Source organism: Rana temporaria, chromosome 3 (genome assembly GCF_905171775.1).
Source record: "Rana temporaria chromosome 3, aRanTem1.1, whole genome shotgun sequence".
Classification (NCBI taxonomy): Eukaryota; Metazoa; Chordata; class Amphibia; order Anura; family Ranidae; genus Rana; species Rana temporaria.
This window is the reverse complement of record NC_053491.1, coordinates 445,010,569-445,030,075: the sequence shown is the minus strand read 5'-3', so window position 1 is coordinate 445,030,075 and position 19,507 is coordinate 445,010,569. Positions and strand designations below refer to the sequence as shown.

Below are 19,507 nucleotides of genomic sequence, written 5' to 3'. Positions count from 1 at the left end.
TGTGTGATGATAATGCCACTGTTTTGTGTGAAGATGCTATTGATAATAGATATGTGTTGTGAGTTAGCAGTCTAAAGGTCAGACGTCTGACTTAAGGAATGTGTATTATGCAGGTGAATCACTTATTGTCGGAGACGGAACGTCTGGGGGATAATTAACTCCTCTGAATGTCATTATCTAAAAGAATGTGTTTGAAGCCCCATTGTGTGATGTGTGGGTGGAGTGTGTCTTTGTTCTTTTGATTACTGTAACATGTTGTACTGTATATAAGAAAGCTAAAGAACCATTAAAAGTGTTCATGCATTTGACTCAGAAAGAACAGAGCTTATCTCGTCTTAATTCTGGGGGAATTCTTATGGAATGGATTGGGTCTGCTGGATGGTTGGAGTGTCGGATAAGCTGTCTTGGGTTGATGGAATGGGAGATCGTGAACGGTGTTAACCCCTGACCGTTACAGCCTTAATAAGACCTCATCTTGAATATACAGTTCAGTTCACCTGAATCTCCACTATTCATCAATTGGATAAAAAAACAGATTTCACTCAAGTCTTTCAATATCTAAATTAACAGTACAATGCAAGAACACATGTACAGACATGGCACACCACAGCATTGCAGCTTTTATGCGACTCCCTAAAAAGGTGCCAGAAATGTAAATAAAATGATTTACCACTGCTGATTGTTTAGCGTGAACTTAGGCAGTGAAAGGGATTTCTGCAGTGTCACCGCTCAGCGCCATTGTTTTTCCTCATAAGGTGACAGATCTCATTTGAGATACAAGAGGCGATTCTCAGGAACGTGGGAGGTAGAATCATCAGTCAGATATGGCACCCCAACCCAGCCTGTTCTAGCGCATTCTATTATATGGATAGGTCGGATGGCCGAGCTACACAATATATAAACAGCTCTTTATCTTTACTGCCTCCCACTATCTGTATCAGCCACAGCATATCAGTCTGCAATCAATGTGCAGGATCCACAGCTGGTCATAGATAGTAGAAGAATCAATACTTAAGCATCTTTCTTCATAGGTCCTATGGGTGTTTAGCCCCGATGCACAAGTCTGTGGTTGGAGGGCACAGGTGCCCTGTCCAGCCCTGGTACCCGCAGCCTATGTGAGTCTGACGTGTTGCGGTTGGATGGGGTTGGGTGGTTTGTGCCTAGGGACAAATGCCCAGATTGCAGACTGCTTGCGTTGTGGGCATTCATCCCTGAGCACATACTGCCCAAAACGTACATACAGCTAGGTACCTAAACTACAACTATAATAAACTAAATATTTACTTTAATAAGAAGATTACCCTTAGATGTTAAAGCGGTGGTTCACCCTTAGAGGGCACTTTTTAGCCTTAGATTCCTGCTCGTTTTTACTAGGGGAATCGGCTATTTGTTTTAAAATATGACCTGTACTTACCCGTTTACGAGATGCATCCTCTCCGTCGCTTCCGGGTATGGGCTGCGGGAATGGGCGTTCCTTCTTGATTGACAGTCTTCCGAGAGGCTTCCGACAGTCGCATCCATCGCGTCACGATTTTCCGAAAGAAGCCGAACGTCGGTGCGCAGGCGCAGTATAGAGCCGCACCGACGTTCGGCTTCTTTCGGCTACGAGTGACGCGATGGATGCGACCGTCGGAAGCCTCTCGGAAGACTGTCAATCAAGAAGGAACGCCCGCTCCCGAAGACCCATACCCGGAAGCGACGGAAGAAGATGCATCTCGAAAACGGGTAAGTACGGATCATATTTTAAAACAAATAGCCGATTCCCCTAGACAAAACGAGCATGAAGCTAAGGGGAAAATAGAAAAAAAAAACGTATTGGGTGAACTCCCGCTTTAAGTATACAACAGGGCCCTACCTTATTACAGTGTTTTCCGCTACACTGGAGCTTAGGCTGGCCTAAGATGGCTTGACTTCCCTCTGATTCCCGATGAGGTGGCCAAAATTTGAGCCATGGGTGGCACCACCTGGCTCAACGAAGGTCAATTAAAAATCAACCAAGCAGGGCGGAAAATTATTGACCAAATAGTGATTGACCAAATCAGATGCAGCCACTGTTCGCGTTTTTTGGTGGCCGTAGCTGCCTGAATACAAGAGCCAGCAGGGACGATTCCTCCATCCAAGCTGTTTCGTGTGGATAGGGAAGTGACGGGTTGAACGAGAAAAAAATTGAGCCATGTAAAAGCTTTACAAAGGGCTGAGGACCTTCACCCCACCATTAGGTGACAACATTGGGTACCTCAGTAGCCAATCACTAAGAACCAATGTTGTCACAATTCCCTATGCCTGGAAGTATTGGGTGAGTCGATTCACTTATCCAGTTATATGGAGCAGCAGGGGAGTGAATGGAAAGTATACAACTGCTGCATTTGCTGTCACTAAAGTGAACCTGTTACTTTGAGCTCTATGGGCAAAGCACAAGCTAAGTAAAGAAAAAGGAAATGGACCAATGAAAGCCATTCCTTTGTGCCCCAGTGGCCAATCATCCATCCAGATCTATAGAACAATATTTAGGAGCAATTTATTTTAATTGGCAGGCAGCACAGTAGTTTAGTGATTAGCACTTAAGCCTCGGGGTTCTTGGTATTAATCTCAGCCGGGACACTATCTGGATGGAGTTTGCATGTTCTGCTGTGTGCATGTAGGTTTCCTCCAGGTAGTCCAGTTACCTTCCACACTCCAAAGTCATGCAGGTAGGTTAATTGGTTCCTGTCTAAATCGGCCCTAGTATTAGGGGCAGATTCACAAAGAGCCGCGCAAAATTGTGCGGGCGTAACGTATCTGATTTACGTTACGCCGCCGCAACTTACACGGGCAAGTGCTGTATTCTCAAAGCACTTGCTCCGTAAGTTGCGGCGGCGTATCGTAAATCGGCCGGCGTAAGCATGCGCCGTCCGTGGAATTTCCCAGCCGCAAGGACGTCATTGGTTTCAACGTGAACGTAAATGACGTCCAGCCCCATTCACGGACGACTTACGCAAACAACGTAACTTTTTCAAATTTCGACGCGAGAACGACGGCCATTCTTAACATTGGCTGCGCCTCATATAGCAGGGGCAACTATACGCCGGGAAAAGCCTAACGTAAACGTCGTAACTTTACTGCGTCGGCCGCGCGTACGTTCGGGAATTCGCGTATCTAGCTAATTTGCATACTCGACGCGGAATTCGACCGAATCGCCACGTAGCGGTCAAAAAAAATTGCAGTTTAGATCCGATGGCGTAAGAGACTTACGCGTGTCGGATCTAATGGATATCTATGCGTAACTGATTCTAAGAATCAGGCGCATAGATACGACCGCTCGGATTAGGACTTACGACTGCGTACATGGCGCTGCGCCGTCGTAAGTACTCTGAGAATCCGGGCCTAAGTGTACAAATTAGCTCTGCTCTGACAACCTACCTTGTAAAAATATCACCAACAATGTTCTATGGAAAAGGCTCAAGTGGAACAGAAATGGTGCCCAGAGAGCTTGCCCATTGATAGTTGGCTATGACTGAACATACATACACATTTTCCAATCGGTATAGACGTTTCTTGCTTGCTGACCATTGTGGATGCCCGGCATGGTTCCACAGCGTAGGATTCAAGATGCAAACTATGTAAATATCTACTGGGCTTGAATTATAGAGCAGAGCTTTTAGGTTTTTGGCCCCCTATCATAGGCTGACTGGTTTTCCTGGTAAGTTGAAAGAGGTATAAAAAAAATGTCCAATCCACAGAGGTGCCATCATTGTGTGTTTAGCAATGGATTGGAGTCATCTTGGTTAATCAAACATCGAATAGATTTATTACACCAAAAAACACTTTGTGGCTTTAAGTTCCTCGGTCCAAGGTGATACACTGATATTTAATCATCCCCGATCTGTCTGCTCTCAAGATGAGTTGGTGCCAGTTTTGATGTTTTAGTTAACCAAGATGACTCCAATCCATTCCCAAGATGGGCCCCTCCGTCGATCGGACCTCTAACTGGCATCTTGATGTCATTAGCACAGTGAACCACACGTCACGGCCGGACTGACCACCTAGACACCGCGGTCCACGGATCTATAATTATTTTACTGGCCAGATATCTTTGAATGCACTATTCCGGCGGCTACAACGATCCAATACCCTCACTTGCCACCCTGGTGGATCTGGCATCCACCAGGTCAATAGCCACAGGTGGTTTCTCAGCGATGGTGAGGCCTGTGCGATGATGCGCTTATGTCGCCCGATTTTATAGACCGGATGAAATCATAGATGTATGCAGTGCCCTGAAGAAGCACACTGCGAAACATGTTGGCTCCCTGCATAATCAAGCATCTCATTTCATTCATCAAGTATCAACTCATGGTCTAAATATGTAATATGACTGTGCTATTTTTAAATGATACTATTTAATACATTTATATTTTCTTAAAGAATTTTGTTTTGTGTGCCCGCCTTAATAACTCTCCTATTAAAGTCCCATCGTTCTCGAGAGAGAGCCCAGTTTCTCTTATTTCTCTTTTTATCAACTACTAGGGATTGGGAGATACCTGTCTGTTTCTGGAAAGTGTCCAACCAACATACATATATGAGGTATTATTCTAATTTTGAGTCATCCACTAGACCAGGGGTCTCCAAACTTTCTAAACAAAGGGCCGGATTACTGTCCTCCAGACTTTAAGGGGGCCGGACTGTGGCCATCAGGAGTACAAAATCCCCCATCATTGGTGTCATTGGGAGAAATTCTGCCCCATCACTGGGAGGAATTATGCCCCATCATTGGTGTCTTTGGGAGGAATTCTGCCCCATCATTGGGAGGTACTCTGTCCCATCACTGGGAGGTACTCTGTCCCATCACTGGGAAGAATTCTGCCCCATCACTAGGAGGAATTCTGCCCCATCATTGGTGTCATTGGGAGGAATTCTGCCCCTTCATTGGGAGGACTTCTGCCCCTTCATTGGTGTCATTGGAAGAAATTCTGCCCCTCATTGGTGCCAATTAATAAAAAAGCACCCCAAGGGCCAGATAAAATCAAGCAAAGGGCCGCATCTGGCCCCCAGGCCGCAGTTTGGAGACCACTACACTAGACCAAGGGTCTCCAAACTATGGCCCTCCAGTTGTTCAGGAACTACAATTCCCATCATGCCTAGTCATGTCTGTAAATGTCAGAGTTTTACAATGCCTCGTGGGACGCATAGTTCCGCAACAGCTGGAGGGCCATAGTTTGGAGATCCCTGCACTAGACTATAAGAGCTCTCCCGACTCTCCCTCTTTTCTTTTCCGATGGACACCCTGAGTCGCCCCATCGGTCTAGGGTGACCACATTTCCAAACTACCGTTCAGGGACACCCTCCCTTCCCAAAAATCAGCTTGTGCTGTAACGAATCACAGCACAGTGATTGGACACAAGAGGCAGGATTTATGATTTCTCCAATCACAAACAGGGGGCGGGGATTGTGCTCCTCCAGGCATTCCTGGCCAGGACAAGTACTGTCAGTGAGTAAAGCGGTGATGTGGCAGCCTTTTTTGGGGGCATCAGATTGGGTGTCTGTGTCAGTTTCATTCCGGGACACTGTATTGTCCCGGAATGAAGTTGCCCGGGACAGACCAGCAAAATGCGGGACTGTCCCGGGCAATCCGGGGACACGTGGTCACCCTACATCGATCTACAACCAGCCTTTTGTGGTTAAACCCTGAGGACCCTCTGCAAGCACCACAACCTAAAATTGCTTAATAAAGGAGTGCATTTGAACTACGAAAACGTAACTGCTGAAAGAGTGTGCCGAAAATGTACCGGTCGGTGGTGCCTGGCTTTTCTCTGGAAGGATCCAATCATAGGACCCTATAGACACGGCACAGACGAGGCTCCCATCCAGTGCTCAAGGCTGTTGTGCGTCCTACAAACAATGCTAATTCCAGGATAAAGCTAAGCCACCCATCCGTCCAAACCTCGTTCAATGGGCTGTGGAGTACCAAGAGTGGAGGGGTACAGGCTGCTGGTGGAAAACCCCTTTAAGGCAGCTAAATGCAGACAGATATTATCACATGATACGTTCTACCGCATGATAATGAACGGTGCAAATGCTGCAATGATTCTCAGCTTCTCCAGCAATAAGGGGGGAAAGAAAATTATGATCTTCTGTATTTTGCTGACAAAGCAGATCTGAAGAGAGAAAAGCAGTACCACCTCATGGGCAGTAACGGGGCGATCGCCCACTGTGCGATGAATAGCGGATAGCTATGCCCAGTGCAGAGAGGCGTTCCAGCATCTAAATTCTGATTTCTGAATGATCAAACCTCTGCATGTGTGATGGGACAGCTTTAGATCAGACGTGGATTACGTTTCCTATAATATGGGACAATGACGAGCACTTTTTATATATATATATATATATATATATATATATATATATATATATATATATATATATTATTATTATTATTATTATTATACAGGATTTATATAGCGCCAACAGTTTGCGCAGCGCTTTACATCAGGGAAGACAGTACAGTCACAATACAAATCAATACAGGAGGGATCAGAGGGCCCTGCTCGTTAGAGCTTACAATCTAGAAGTATATATATATATATATATATATATATATATATATATATATAAGTAAAACTCTGTTATTCTTAGAATTCTGCAAGCTTAGAAAACTCTGCCTGGTGCGTTTTGGAGAACAGGGATGAAGAAAAGCCAAGTTGGCTGGGGTTTAAGTTGGCAGACCAATTGATCAGGGGGCGCAATGGGTAAAGGACGATCGTCTTCTTGCATCTGATGAAAGATCAGATGGGGAACAGCTGGCCATACACCTGTATGCAGGAAGCAGCCTTGAGATTCAATACACACCCACATGTAAGGAGACGTGTACCTGTAGGCGACGGAGGAGCCGCCGGACAATGGGCTCTGCTGAGATCTACATATATATATATATACTGTATATACACGCACACACACACACATATATATATTTATATACTGTACACACACACATATATATATATATATATTTATATACTGTACACACACACACAGATATATATATACACAAACTTTAGAAAATAGTAAAGCTGATTACCTTGTCCTGCAGGGTCCGGGAGGTACGGGAGGGATTCTCGCCTTCCTTAGCACTGACACTTCTTAGTGTCCTGTCACCGTGCTGTATCCGTGCGTCTACGCCTGTCGCAGCCCCTTTCGCCTGTCAGCGCCGTGTCACTTTTGTCACCGGCTTTTCCCTAACAGCTGTCTCCTGTCTGCTCTGTTCCCTCCCGGATCTGTCTGTTTGCAGGTAGCTCTCTCCCTCTCCAAACTGAGGTGTGTCTCCTTCCCCTGCAGTCTCCCTCCCTCTCTGGCAGCACACACTCTCACCTCCTCCTCCCTCCTCAGCTCTCTCCCTGCAGGGCTGGCCCTTCCTGTCCCTGGCCAGCCTATCCCCTTATCAGTCCCTGTGTCCTGCCTGTGTGCAAACCATCCACCCCACTACTACTATTACTACTGCACTCCTACATCCTACTCATTATCTCTGATCCTGACCATCCTACCATGACTCTTCTCTAATGAGCCTCACACACACTGTGCGCTGACACAGGGGAACGTGGGATCAGCTCATCCTCCGCCTGTGTGTACATGTGTGTGTGTGCAAGAGGAGTGTGTACTGTACTGTATGTATATATGTCATGGAGTGTGCAAGAGGAGTGTGCACTGTACTGTGTGTGTGTGTGTGCAAGAGGAGTTTGTACTGTACTGTGTGTACATGTGTGTGTGTGTGTGTGCAAGAGGAGTGTGTACTGTACTGTGTGTACATGTGTGTGTGTGTGTGTGTGTGTGTGTGTGTGTGTGTGCAAGAGGAGTATGTACTGTACTGTATGCATATATGTCATGGAGTGTGCAAGAGGAGTGTGCACTGTACTGTATATACATGTCATGGTGTGTGCAAGAGGAGTGTGTACTGTGTGTATACATGTCAGTGTGTGTGTGCAAGAGGAGTGTGTACTGTACTGTGTATGTACATATGGTGTGAGTACTGTACGGTGTATACATGTCACAGTGTGTGCTGTACTGTGTGTATACATGTCAGTGTGTGTGCAAGAGGAGTGTGTACTGTACTGTGTGTACACATTTCAGTGTGTGTGTGTGCAAGAGGAGTGTGTACTGTACTGTGTGTATGTGCAAGAGGAGTGTGTACTGTACTGTGTGTATACATTTCAGTGTGTGTGTGCAAGATGAGTGTGTACTGTAAGGTGTGTATACATTTCAGTGTGTGTGTGTGTGTGTGCAAGAGGAGTGTGTACTGTACTGTGTGTATACATTTCAGTGTGTGTGTGTGCAAGAGGAGTGTGTACTGTACTGTGTGTATACATTTCAGTGTGTGTGGAAGAGGAGTGTGTACTGTACTGTGTGTATACATACATTTTAGTGTGTGTGCAAGAGGAGTGTGTACTGTACTGTGTGTATACATTTCAGTGTGTGTGTGTGCAAGAGGAGTGTGTACTGTAAGGTGTGTATACATTTCAGTGTGTATGTGCAAGAGGAGTGTGTACTGTAAGGTGTGTATACATTTCAGTGTGTGTGTGTGTGCAAGAGGAGTGTGTAATGTACTGTGTGTATACATTTCAGTGTGTGTGTGTGCAAGAGGAGTATGTACTGTACTGTGTGTATACATTTCAGTGTGTGTGTGTGCAAGAGGAGTGTGTACTGTACTGTGTGTATACATTTCAGTGTGTGTGCAAGAGGAGTGTGTACTGTACTGTGTGTATACATTTCAGTGTGTGTGCAAGAGGAGTGTGTACTGTACTGTACTGTCTGTATACATTTCAGTGTGTGTGTGCAAGAGGAGTGTGTACTGTACTGTCGGTATACATTTCAGTGTGTGTGTGCAAGAGGAGTGTGTACTGTACTGTGTAAATGCATATGGTGTCTGTGTGGCGCTACCCCCGTAGGAGCCGCTTAATATTTGTTTGGTTCTGCACTCTGCCGCTCTCAACCCCTCCGGCACACCTGCTTAACAATGTTGGTGTAGAACCCAGCAATAGAAAATTACACAATAATGAAAGAGCATATAGTATATTTACGGAAACCCTGGGTTCCGTCACTTCATCAGTTGTGGCAGTAAACAGAGACTCACACAAGATATCAATGAACAACTTGTAAAAGTTTACTATGATGAAAAATTGTGAAGAATAACGAATGGTGTGAATAACAGATAAATAAAACAAGTATTGATTGGCAGTATTGATTTGTTCAAAGCATTGGATGTATCCAATAGCAACCTGATAAGGGTATACAATATGTGAACAGGTGCACAGTGGAATAGATCCTCAATACTTTAATACCTATATTGAAGCACCTCCTCACTGAGGCCTCAGCACACAGACCACTGTACGCAGAATACACAACAGTGAACACAGTAATAAAAGTACAAGTTCCAACTGCATGTTGCTAAATGGCTCCCCCTAGAGTGCAGTTCAGAGTGATACACAATTGTATAGCAGTAAAGCCTTGTGAAAGAATAAAGTATTGAAAGTTCCTCCAGTTCCAGTTTTCTTGTCTTCAGCTAGCTTAATTATACTGCAGTGTGAGGTGGTGCATGTATTTGTAATCCAAATTAGCAAAGGAAACGGTAACTGTAGAATATGGTGAGATTGATTACTTAGCTGCAAACTATCCCCACTTGTAATTCCTTCTGTGAGTGAACAGTACAGTACTGACCTTGCAGCATGGGGGAAAAGGAAACAGAAAGCCCCAGGATCCAGCTATAGAATACTCAGGTGCAATAGATTTACAGCCGTGGGACTACAGGTCTCAGCGGCAGTCTGTATAGCAGGCAATCACTTAACAATAGTACAGTCGCTACATTGATAGGCAAATGCCTTCTCACCACTCTGGATCCCAGCTGGCTGTGGACTCCGTCTGTGTAGATGGCACCTCCGCAGCGTGCTGCTCCTCCCGGTATGCTGGAAGGCAGGTGGCTTCAAAAGCTCTGAAGCGCTGGCTGGTTCTCCTGCTCGATCGGCAGTGCTGCTCACAAGGATCCCTCTGAGGCAGGCGATCCGCTCTCTCTGCTGTAGGCCACAGGCTCTCCCAGCCCTGGGCACACACACACATACAGGCCTCTTGCTGGTTGTTGAATGGCATCCAGAGAGAGAGAAAGCCGGCCACGCCTGTCCTTTTATCTGCTTACCCAGCAGGCTGTGCTGTGACTTAGCATTGTGGGTTTGTAGCTTGGTATTGTGGGTTTGTAGTTCCCAGACTGATTTAACAACATGAGTGCTTCCTCATTGTCCTAGATATCCCACAATGCATAACTGTTTTTCTTAACTAGAAGGAAATATCCTGATAAAGTTTCAATGGCCACTAGAGGGAGCCAAACCCTTTTCTAAAGAAGCAATACATTTTAAAATGATAACTTATAGACCTGTTCTACATGTGCAAGAGGAGTGTGTAATGTACTGTGTATACTTTTCATAGTGTGTACAAGAGGAGTGTGTACTGTACTGTGTGTACATGTTATGAGTAGGGATAAGCTTCGAGTTCGAGCCAAACTCATATTCAACTTGAACATTGCCTGTTCGGCGAACAGCAAACAATTTGGGGTGTTCGCGGCAAATTCAAAAAGCCACGGAACACCCTGTAAAAGTCTATGGGAGAAATCTAAAGTGCTAATTTTAAAGGCTAATATGCAAGTTATTGTCATAAAAAGTGTTTGGGGACCTGGGTCCTGCCCCAGGGGACATTTATCAATGCCAAAAAAAGTTTTAAAAGGGGAAGTTTTTTTGGGAGCAGTGATTTTAATAATGCTTAAAGTGAAACAATAAAAGTGAAATATTCCTTTAAATTTCATACCATGGGGGGGGGGGGGGGGTGTGTATAGTATGCCTGTAAAGCAGCGCTTGTTTCCCGTGCTCTGCACAAAATGTAATTTCTGAAGGAAAAAAAGTCATTTAAAATCACTCGTGGCTATAATGAATTGTCAGCTCCAGAGAAAAGTCATTCATAAAAAATAAATGCGTGGGGGTCCCCCCAAATTCTATTACCAGGCCCTTCAGGTCTGGTATGGATATTAAGGGGAACCCCACATCAAATAAAAAAAAATATGTGGGGTTCCCCCCAAATATCCATTCCAGACCCTTCAGGTCTGGTATGGATTTTAAGGGGAACTCCACCCCAAATTTTAAAAAAATGCAGTGGAGTTCCCACCAAAAATACACACCAGACCCTTTATTCGAGCACGCAACCTGGCAGGCCGCAGGAAAAGAGGGGGGGGGCGAGAGAGCGCCCCCCCCCTCCTGAACCGTACCAGACCACATTCCCTCAACAATGGGAGGATGCTTTGGGGGTCTGTGACATATCAGGGACAGTCCCTCCAAAATCAGGGACAGTTGGGAGCTATGCATGATAATTATTCCGCCATTTGCCTCTCCCAGCTTCATATTCTGGAGACGTCTTTCAGAAGCAGGGCCAAGCAGTCAAACTCTGTCTGTAAAGCCCTGAGTAGACCAGAGCAAACGATCACTGCTTCCTTGTCTATAGAAGGAGCCAAAAACGAAATTTGCCTAGCGGTCTACACTAGGAGGGTGCTACAACTGTTTTACTCACACCGTGCTCCCTAGCATATGGGCTAGATTCACATAGATCAGCGGATCTTTAGATCTGCGTGATCTATGTGATTTAAGATCCGCTGCCGCAAGTTTGAGAGGCAAGTGGGTAATTCACAAAACACTTACCTCCAAACTTGCGGCGGCGCATCGTAAATCCCCCGGCGGAATTCAAATTCCGCGGCTAGGGGGAGTGTACTATTTAAATCAGGCGCGTCCCCGCGCCGATTTAAATGCGCTGTCCACGATTTTTCCCGGCGTGCATTGCTCTCACTAACGTCGCTAGGACGTCAGTGGTTTCGGCGTGAGCGTAAATTGCGACGATCGGGTTAGAGAATCGGCGTACGCAAACGACGTAAAAAAAAAACAAAAATTGATGCGGGAACGACGGCTATACTTAACATTGGCTGCGCCTCATAGAAGCAGGGGTAAGTATACGCCGGGAAAACCGCTACGTAAACGTCGTAACAACACTGCGTCGGGTCCGCGTACGTTCGTGAATTGGCGTATCTCGCTGATTTACATATTTCTCAGTGTAAATCAGCGAGAACGCCCCCCGGGCCATTTTTAAATTGCAGTTAAGATCCGACGGTGTAAAACAGTTACACCTGTCGGATCTTAGGCATATCTATGCGTAACTGATTCTATGAATCAGGCGCATAGATAAGACCGGCCTAAGTCAGAGATACGACGATGTATCAGGAGATACACCGTCGTATCTCTATGTGAATCTGGCCCTGTGTGTCTATAGCTGTAAGAAGGTGAGTTTACATAGTATATAGTTAATTATATACTATGTAACCTCACCTTCCAACAGCTTCTAATAAAAATTTATGTTCTTTGTAGGACACTGCTCATCAGCATTAGAAAATCAGACTGCGTTTGCATGGGAGTTTAGCCATGCTGCGAATCGCAGGTGCAAAAATCTACTGATTCCTGCGTCTGGGATTGACAGTTGTGTGCGGGTAGCTACACACAAAGCACATCCAGCCGTGATCCCCACAGGTAATCAATGGTTGTTCAAATAGTCATGAATTGCTGCAGTCCACACACAGCTGCCGATCCCAGCCACAGGAATCAATCTTTCTTGCCACTGGTGTTCCGCAGAGTGGTAAACGCCTGTACAGGTGCCACCATCATTTATAAGAGTTTAGAGAAGCCACTAGACTTGCTTGAATTTTTTCCATTCATGACCGGCACACATGAAATGCAATTCCATTTGTACAATTATTATTCAACACAAGGAGCTTATGTCATTAGACAAATTAAAATAGCCGCCTGTTATTTTTGGCTAAAAATCCATATACAAGTTAATGGACCCATTTCCAGATTATGTCATCCTTTGTCAATTGCATTCACTCCCGTTTCTGGCCAGACAAATCCCTAAAAGTCCGTAATTGACTAATTGATGAGAAGTAGGAGATGTAATCAGAGAGAACACAAGCCCAATCTTTTCTTCTACAGCACTTGTTTATATGTGTAATTGCATAATAGAGGGATAATAAAACTTGCAAAACTTTTACTGCACAGCTTTATCTATAATTAAAGAGCCTAGAGAACTGTGATATAACTAAGATGCTTTATGAGAACACACCTTGTCCATTCACTAGAGACCAGTAACATCACTAAGGCCCCTTCCACACGAGGCGGACTCCGTCACTACGAGTCCGCTTGCTCCCGCCAGCTCAGCGGGAGATCAGTCCGTTGATCTCCGCTGGGCTGGCGGATGACAAGCTCCTCTCTGCTCACTGAGTGGGGAGGAGCTTGTCGGGCGCCACTGTCTCCTATGGAGAGATCGGACGAAAACGGACAGCATGTCTGTTTTCATCAGATCTCACCCGATCCGCCATGGACGGATGGGGACGTATCCCCATACGTCTGTTTTTAGCGGATCGGGTCGAATGTCAGCGGACATGTCTCTGCTGACATCCGACGCTCCATAGAGATGCATAGAGCGGCCGTTCAGGTCCGCCATCAAAACTGACAGACGGACCTGAACGGTCCGTCCGTGTGAAAGGGGCCTTAGACCTTCGTATTTATGAGAACACTGCCTATCCAGTCACTAGAGACCAGTGACCTCACTTAGACCTTCATAATTATGAGAACACAGTCTACCCATTCACTAGAGGCCAGTGACATCACTGAGACCTTCATATTCATGAGAACACAGCCTATCCAATCACTAGAGACCAGTGACCTCACTGAGACCTTCCTATTCATGAGAACACAGCCTATCCATTCACTAGAGACCAGTGACATCACCGAAGCCATAGGCGTGCGCAGCCTGTTGCATTAGGGTGTGCACCCCAAAGCACACATGTGAGTGCAGAGTTCAGATGTACGCTGCGTATAGAGTGCCGCGGTCTGGTGTACGCTGCATATAAAATACAGAGTTTAGATGTGTGCTGCGAGAGTGCAGAAAGAAGGCGTGCGCTGTTTATAGTTCCTATAGAGTGTAGAATTCAGGAGTGTGCTGCCTATAGCGTGCAGAGTTGAGGTGTGTGCTACCTATAGAACGTAGAATTCTGGTGTGCGCTGCCTATGGAGTGCAGAGTTCAGGTGTGCGCTGCCTATGGAGTGCAGAGTTCAGGTGTGCTCTGCTCTCTATAGGCAGCACACACCTGAACTCTGCACTCTATAGGCAGCGCACACCTGAACTCTGCTCTCCATAGGCAGCGCACACCTGAACTCTGCTCTCCATAGGCAGCGCACACCTGAACTCTGCTCTCCATAGGCACCTGAGAGGGAAGAGGGGGGGGGGAAGAGGGGGAGACAGATGGGGAGAAAGGGGGGCATGTGGGGAGGAAGAGGGGGGAAACAGGGGAGAGACAGATGGGGGAAAGGGGGCATTGAGGGGGTAGATTGGGCAGAAGGGGGGGGCAGATTGGGGAGACAGATGGGGGAGAAGGAGGGAGACAGATGGGGGCGAAGGGGAGGATTGGGACGGATAGGGGAGGAGGGGAGACAGATGTGGAGAAGGGGGGGAGAAAGATGGGGGATTAGTGGGGGAGACAGATGTGGAGAAGAGGGGACAGATAGGGGAGAAGGGGGGCAGTTTGGTCAGAAGGAGAGAGACAGGGGAGGAGGGGGGGGCAGGTAGGGGGAGGGGTGAGACTGATGGGGAGAAGGGGGGACAGATGGTGGGAGGGGAGAGACAGATGGGGAAAAGGGGGCGATGTGGAGAGTTCACTGAAATGCTCACTTATCATAGGCTGGTCTCTGCAGGCTCTGTCATTATTCATGCAGCCACGATCTAGCTGAAGCTGCTGTAGTTCCAATCTCCCGCCCACAAGTCCCTTTCTCAGGCACACAGCACTGGCTGCACACACGGGGATTGCGATGTGGGCGGGGCAGACAAAGAGATAGGAGCAAACCAATCAATATTGGGATTTTTTTTACCAAAAATGTGTAGCAAAATACATATTGGCCTAAACTTAGGAAGATTTTTTTTCAAAATTGTCGCACTTTTTCTGTTTATATCGCATAAAATAAAAAACGCAGAGGTGATCAAATATCACCAAAAGTAAGCTCAATTTCTGGGGAGAAAAAAGACATCAATTGTATAAGGGTACAGCGTCGCACCACCACACAATTGTCAGCCAGTTGCAGTATTGAAAAAAATGGCCCGGTCATAAGGGGGGATAAAACTTTTCAGAGATGAAGGGGTTAATATTTAACAAGTCAAGACTAAGAGGGCATTTTTTTTCTTCCACAAATGGCACACATGTATTTTGTGATTGATAGATGACATTCATTTTTATTTTACTCACTTTTTGTCAATGATTTTGGTGCTCTGGTGAGGGGAGGGGCTCCCATGCAGGAGCAATGGAGTGGAGATGGATCCAGTTCCAGTAATTTTCTCAATAAGTCCTTTTCTTCCTGTATTCACGGCGCTGCTCTGATGGAGGAGGTGGGTGGAACCAACACCAACTCAGGGATGGCGGAGGCTGCTGGACATGTAGTGCACTGTGCAGAAACGAAACTCAGTCTCTCTAGTACTCTAAACCAGTGGTCCCCGACCTTTGTGGCACCGGGGCCGCTTTTGGTGGGGCCCGGTGGGGGGGGGGGGGGGGGGTGACGTCATATAAGGAAGGCGGGTGGTTTGCGGAGTGTTACAACCCACCCTGCACTGTAAAGGACCACTGTAATATAAAGGGGCCTACACTGTAAGGATTACACTCCCCTTTATATCACAGTGCCCTTTTGCAATCATGGCCCCCCCATCACAGTCCTCCCTTCGGTCATGGTTATGATGCTTAAAGTGATCATTTAACTTATTTATCTTTTACAGAGAAAGATAGCATAGATGGCGTTATTTTGCATTGCGCTGTATAATGTATTATTGCTGGGATTTGTTGTTCCTCTGTAAACTGTTGGTATTCTGCATTGTGCTGTATAATGATTATACTGCGCGATGCAGATTACCACTGACCAGTTATAGAGGAACTACAAATCTCAGCAATAATACATTATACAGCGCAATGGAGAATACCAGTAGCTATAGAGGAACAAAAAATCCCACCAATACATCATATAAACGCAATGCAGAATACCAGCAGTTACAGAGAACTACAAATCCCAGCAATACTACATTATATAAAATGCAAAGCAGAATACCAGCAGTTACAAAGAACTACAAATCCCAGCAATAATACATTATATAAAATGCAATGCAGAATATCAGAAGTTACAGAGGACTACAAATCCCACAAATTATACATTATACAGGCTGCTTAATATATTATTGCAGGGATTTGGTGTTTTTTTTTTTAAACAGAAAAATTTAAAACAGATCCCCCTTACCTGTTTCTGAAGCCTTGTAAGTCACATCGGTGGCTCTGCGGGCGTGTGTCCGGCCTGTGTGGTGAGCGCGGCGTGGTCTGGACTCCTTCAAATGCCGCCCACAGCCCACACACACTGCTGCCCCCCAGGACAAACCACCCCGCTTCCATTAGTACAGACCCCCCTCAGGAAAAACCTCCCGCCTCAATTAGTACAGACCCCCCCCCCCACAGGACAAACCACCCCCCCATTAGCAGAGACCCCCCTTCCATTAGTACAGACCCCCCCCCCCCGACAAACCACCCCCTCCATTTGTACAGACCCCCCACAATCATCCCCCATTAGTACAGACCACCCTTCATTAGTACAGTCACCCCCCTCTATTAGTACAGAGGCCACCACACCCCCCCCCCTCCCCTCCCAAGACAAACCCCACCCGGGCGGCAGCTGGAGAGGAGAGGACAGTGTGCAGCTGCTCCGCCCGGGTGGAGAACATGATGATCGTGAGGAGGAGGAGGATTCAAAAATACCGCGGCAGTGGAGAGCTCAGAGCGGCCTCAGACAAGGAGAGGAGGAGGGAGCGGAGCACTCTGGCGCTTGAGCGCCGCCATGTCTGTGGCGCCTGGGTGAACTGCACCCGCACGGCGCACTCATAGTGGAAACGGCCGGCTGGAGGTGGAGGTGGAGGTGGAGGTCTCGTTCGGACGGCTGCAGCCGATTTTGCGCCCTGTCCCCTGGCTGGCGCTGACGTCACTCGTTGCTAGACGCTAAGCGGCCCCAGTGTTAGCAACGAGTGCAGGATAGAGGCTCCACCCACCACCTCCTGGTATCCTGGTCTGTCAGTGTCAGTGCAGTCTCTCTCTCTGCGCCGCTGATCGGGTCCTGAAGTAGTTCTGGCTGAAAAAATAGCCCGACGCCACCACACAGAGCGATATGCGTGCATGGTGATTAGGGTGTGCCTGGGCACACCCGGCACACCCCGTGCGCACGCCTATGACCGAAGCCCTTCATATTCATGAGAATACAGCCCATCCATTCACTAGAGACCAGTGACATCACTGAGACCTTCAAATGCATGAGGACAAAGCCTATCCATTCACTAGAGACCCTTCTTATTCATGAGAACACAGCCTACCCATTCACTAGAGACAGGGATAGACTGGCCATAGGGACTACAGGGAGATTCCCGGTGGGCCGATGGCTCAGTTGGCCGTTTTTTTAAAACAGAGGTGCTGCTTGGAGGACTTTTTGTAACGCCCTGGCAGCGCCCCTGTGTGAAAGCACTCAGGCTTTCACACTGGGACTGCAGCGGAAGCGTTTTTCAGTCACTTTACAGGCGCTATTTTTAGCCCAAAAGCGCCTAAAAAACGCCTCGGTGTAAAAAGCGGTCCTACACTCACCCCCTCTTTTACACTCACTCTCTTTTTCTTTCACTCACCCCCTTCTCTCTCTCTCTCTCTCTCTCTCTCTCTCTCTCTCTCTCTCTCTCTTTCTCACCCTCTCATGATATACAATAATGGATGTAGGGGCCTTTTAGTGGGCGTGATTTTTCGGGGGGGGGGGGGGGTCAGCATTTTATTGAATTAAAGTGGGCCGGTCTGGATGAAGTCCAGGGCCAAATTTTTGTCCCAGTCCAGCCCTGACTAGAGACCAGTGACATCACTGAGACCTTCATATTTATGAGAACACATCCTATCCATTCACTAGAGATCAAAAGACACTTTCCTATTTATTTTTTCTTTATCCTCTTTATAAGAACACCTTGACATTTTCTCCTTTTTGTTTTGTTACAACCAAAACCGTAAATGTGTTTTATTGTGATTTTATGTGATAGACTAACACAAAGTGTTGTAAAGTGTAATTGTAAATAATAATAATAATAATAATAGTAATAATTGTGAAGTGGAAGGAAAATGATAAATGGTTTTCATTTTTTTTTTACAAATAAATATGAGAAAAGTGTGGAGTGCATTTGTTGTATTCAGCCCCCATTACTCTGATACCCTAACTAAAATCTAGTGGAACCAATTGCTTCAGAAGTTATATAGGTAGTAAATAGAGTCCACCTGTGTGTAACTTAATCTCAGCATAAATACAACTGTTCTGTGAAGCCCTCAGAGGTTTGTTAGAGAACCTTAGTGAACAAACAGCATCATAAAGGGCCAAGGAACACACCAGACAGGTCAGGGATAAGGTTGTAGAGAAGCTTAAAGCAAGATCAGGTTATAGGAGCACTGTTCAATCCATCATCGTAAAATGGAAAGAGTATTGCCGCGTACACACGATCATTTTTCGGCATTTAAAAAACAAGGTTTTAAAAAAATGTCATTTAAAATGATCGTGTGTGGTCTTCACATAATTTTTCAGGTTACTTAAAAACGACAAAAAAAAAAAAAATTCGAACATGCTGCATTTTTAACGACGTTTTACGGGTTGTAAAAAATGATCGCGTGTGGGCTAAAACGATGTTAAAAACCTGCGCATGCTCAGAAGCAGTTATGAGACGGGAGCGCTCGTTCTGGTAAAACTACCATTCATAATGGAGTAAGCACATTCATCACGCTGTAACAGACAGAAAAGCGCGAATCATCTTTTACTAACACGAAATCAGCTAAAGGGTGACGTCATCCGCATGGAACTTCCCCTCTATAGTGCCGTTGTACGTGTTGTACGTCACCGCGCTTTGCTAGAGCATTTTTTTTGCCGCCGGCAGGTCGGCGGCAGGTCGGCTCTGCTGGGCGAGATCACGTAGATCTACGTCATCCCACCATTCAGCCAATAGGGGCGCGCGCATCCCCAGCTCGCCCCTGATGCCGACGCATGTGCCCGGCGGGCGCGATCACGCGATCGCTCGTTACAGAGCGAGAACCAGAAGCTGTGTGTGTAAACACACAGCTCCCGGTCCTGTCAGGGGGGGGAAATGACCCATCGTCTGTTCATACAATGTATGAACAGCGATCTGTCATTTCCCCATGTCAGTCTTACCCCCCCTTTAGTTAGAACACACCCAGGGAACATAATTAACCCCTTCTTCGCCCCATAGTGTTAACCCCTTCCCTGCCAGTGGGTTTTTTTTTAGTAATCAATGCATTTTTATAGCATAAAAATGCCAATGCCAATGGTCCAAAAAATGTGTCAAAAGTCTCTGCCATAATGTC

General features: G+C 46.4%; 1 protein-coding gene across 1 annotated transcript in view; it reads right to left on the bottom strand.

The window, feature by feature from the left end:
* The window catches only part of RAB3D (RAB3D, member RAS oncogene family), a 58,220-nt gene extending 50,877 nt beyond the window's left edge, over positions 1–7,343 (bottom strand). Inside the window, exon 1 of the mRNA XM_040346535.1 lies at positions 7,052–7,343. The gene's annotated coding sequence lies outside the window, so the exon portion shown is untranslated. The remainder of the gene's footprint in view (positions 1–7,051) is intronic.
* Between the last annotated feature and the right edge of the window lie 12,164 nt (positions 7,344–19,507).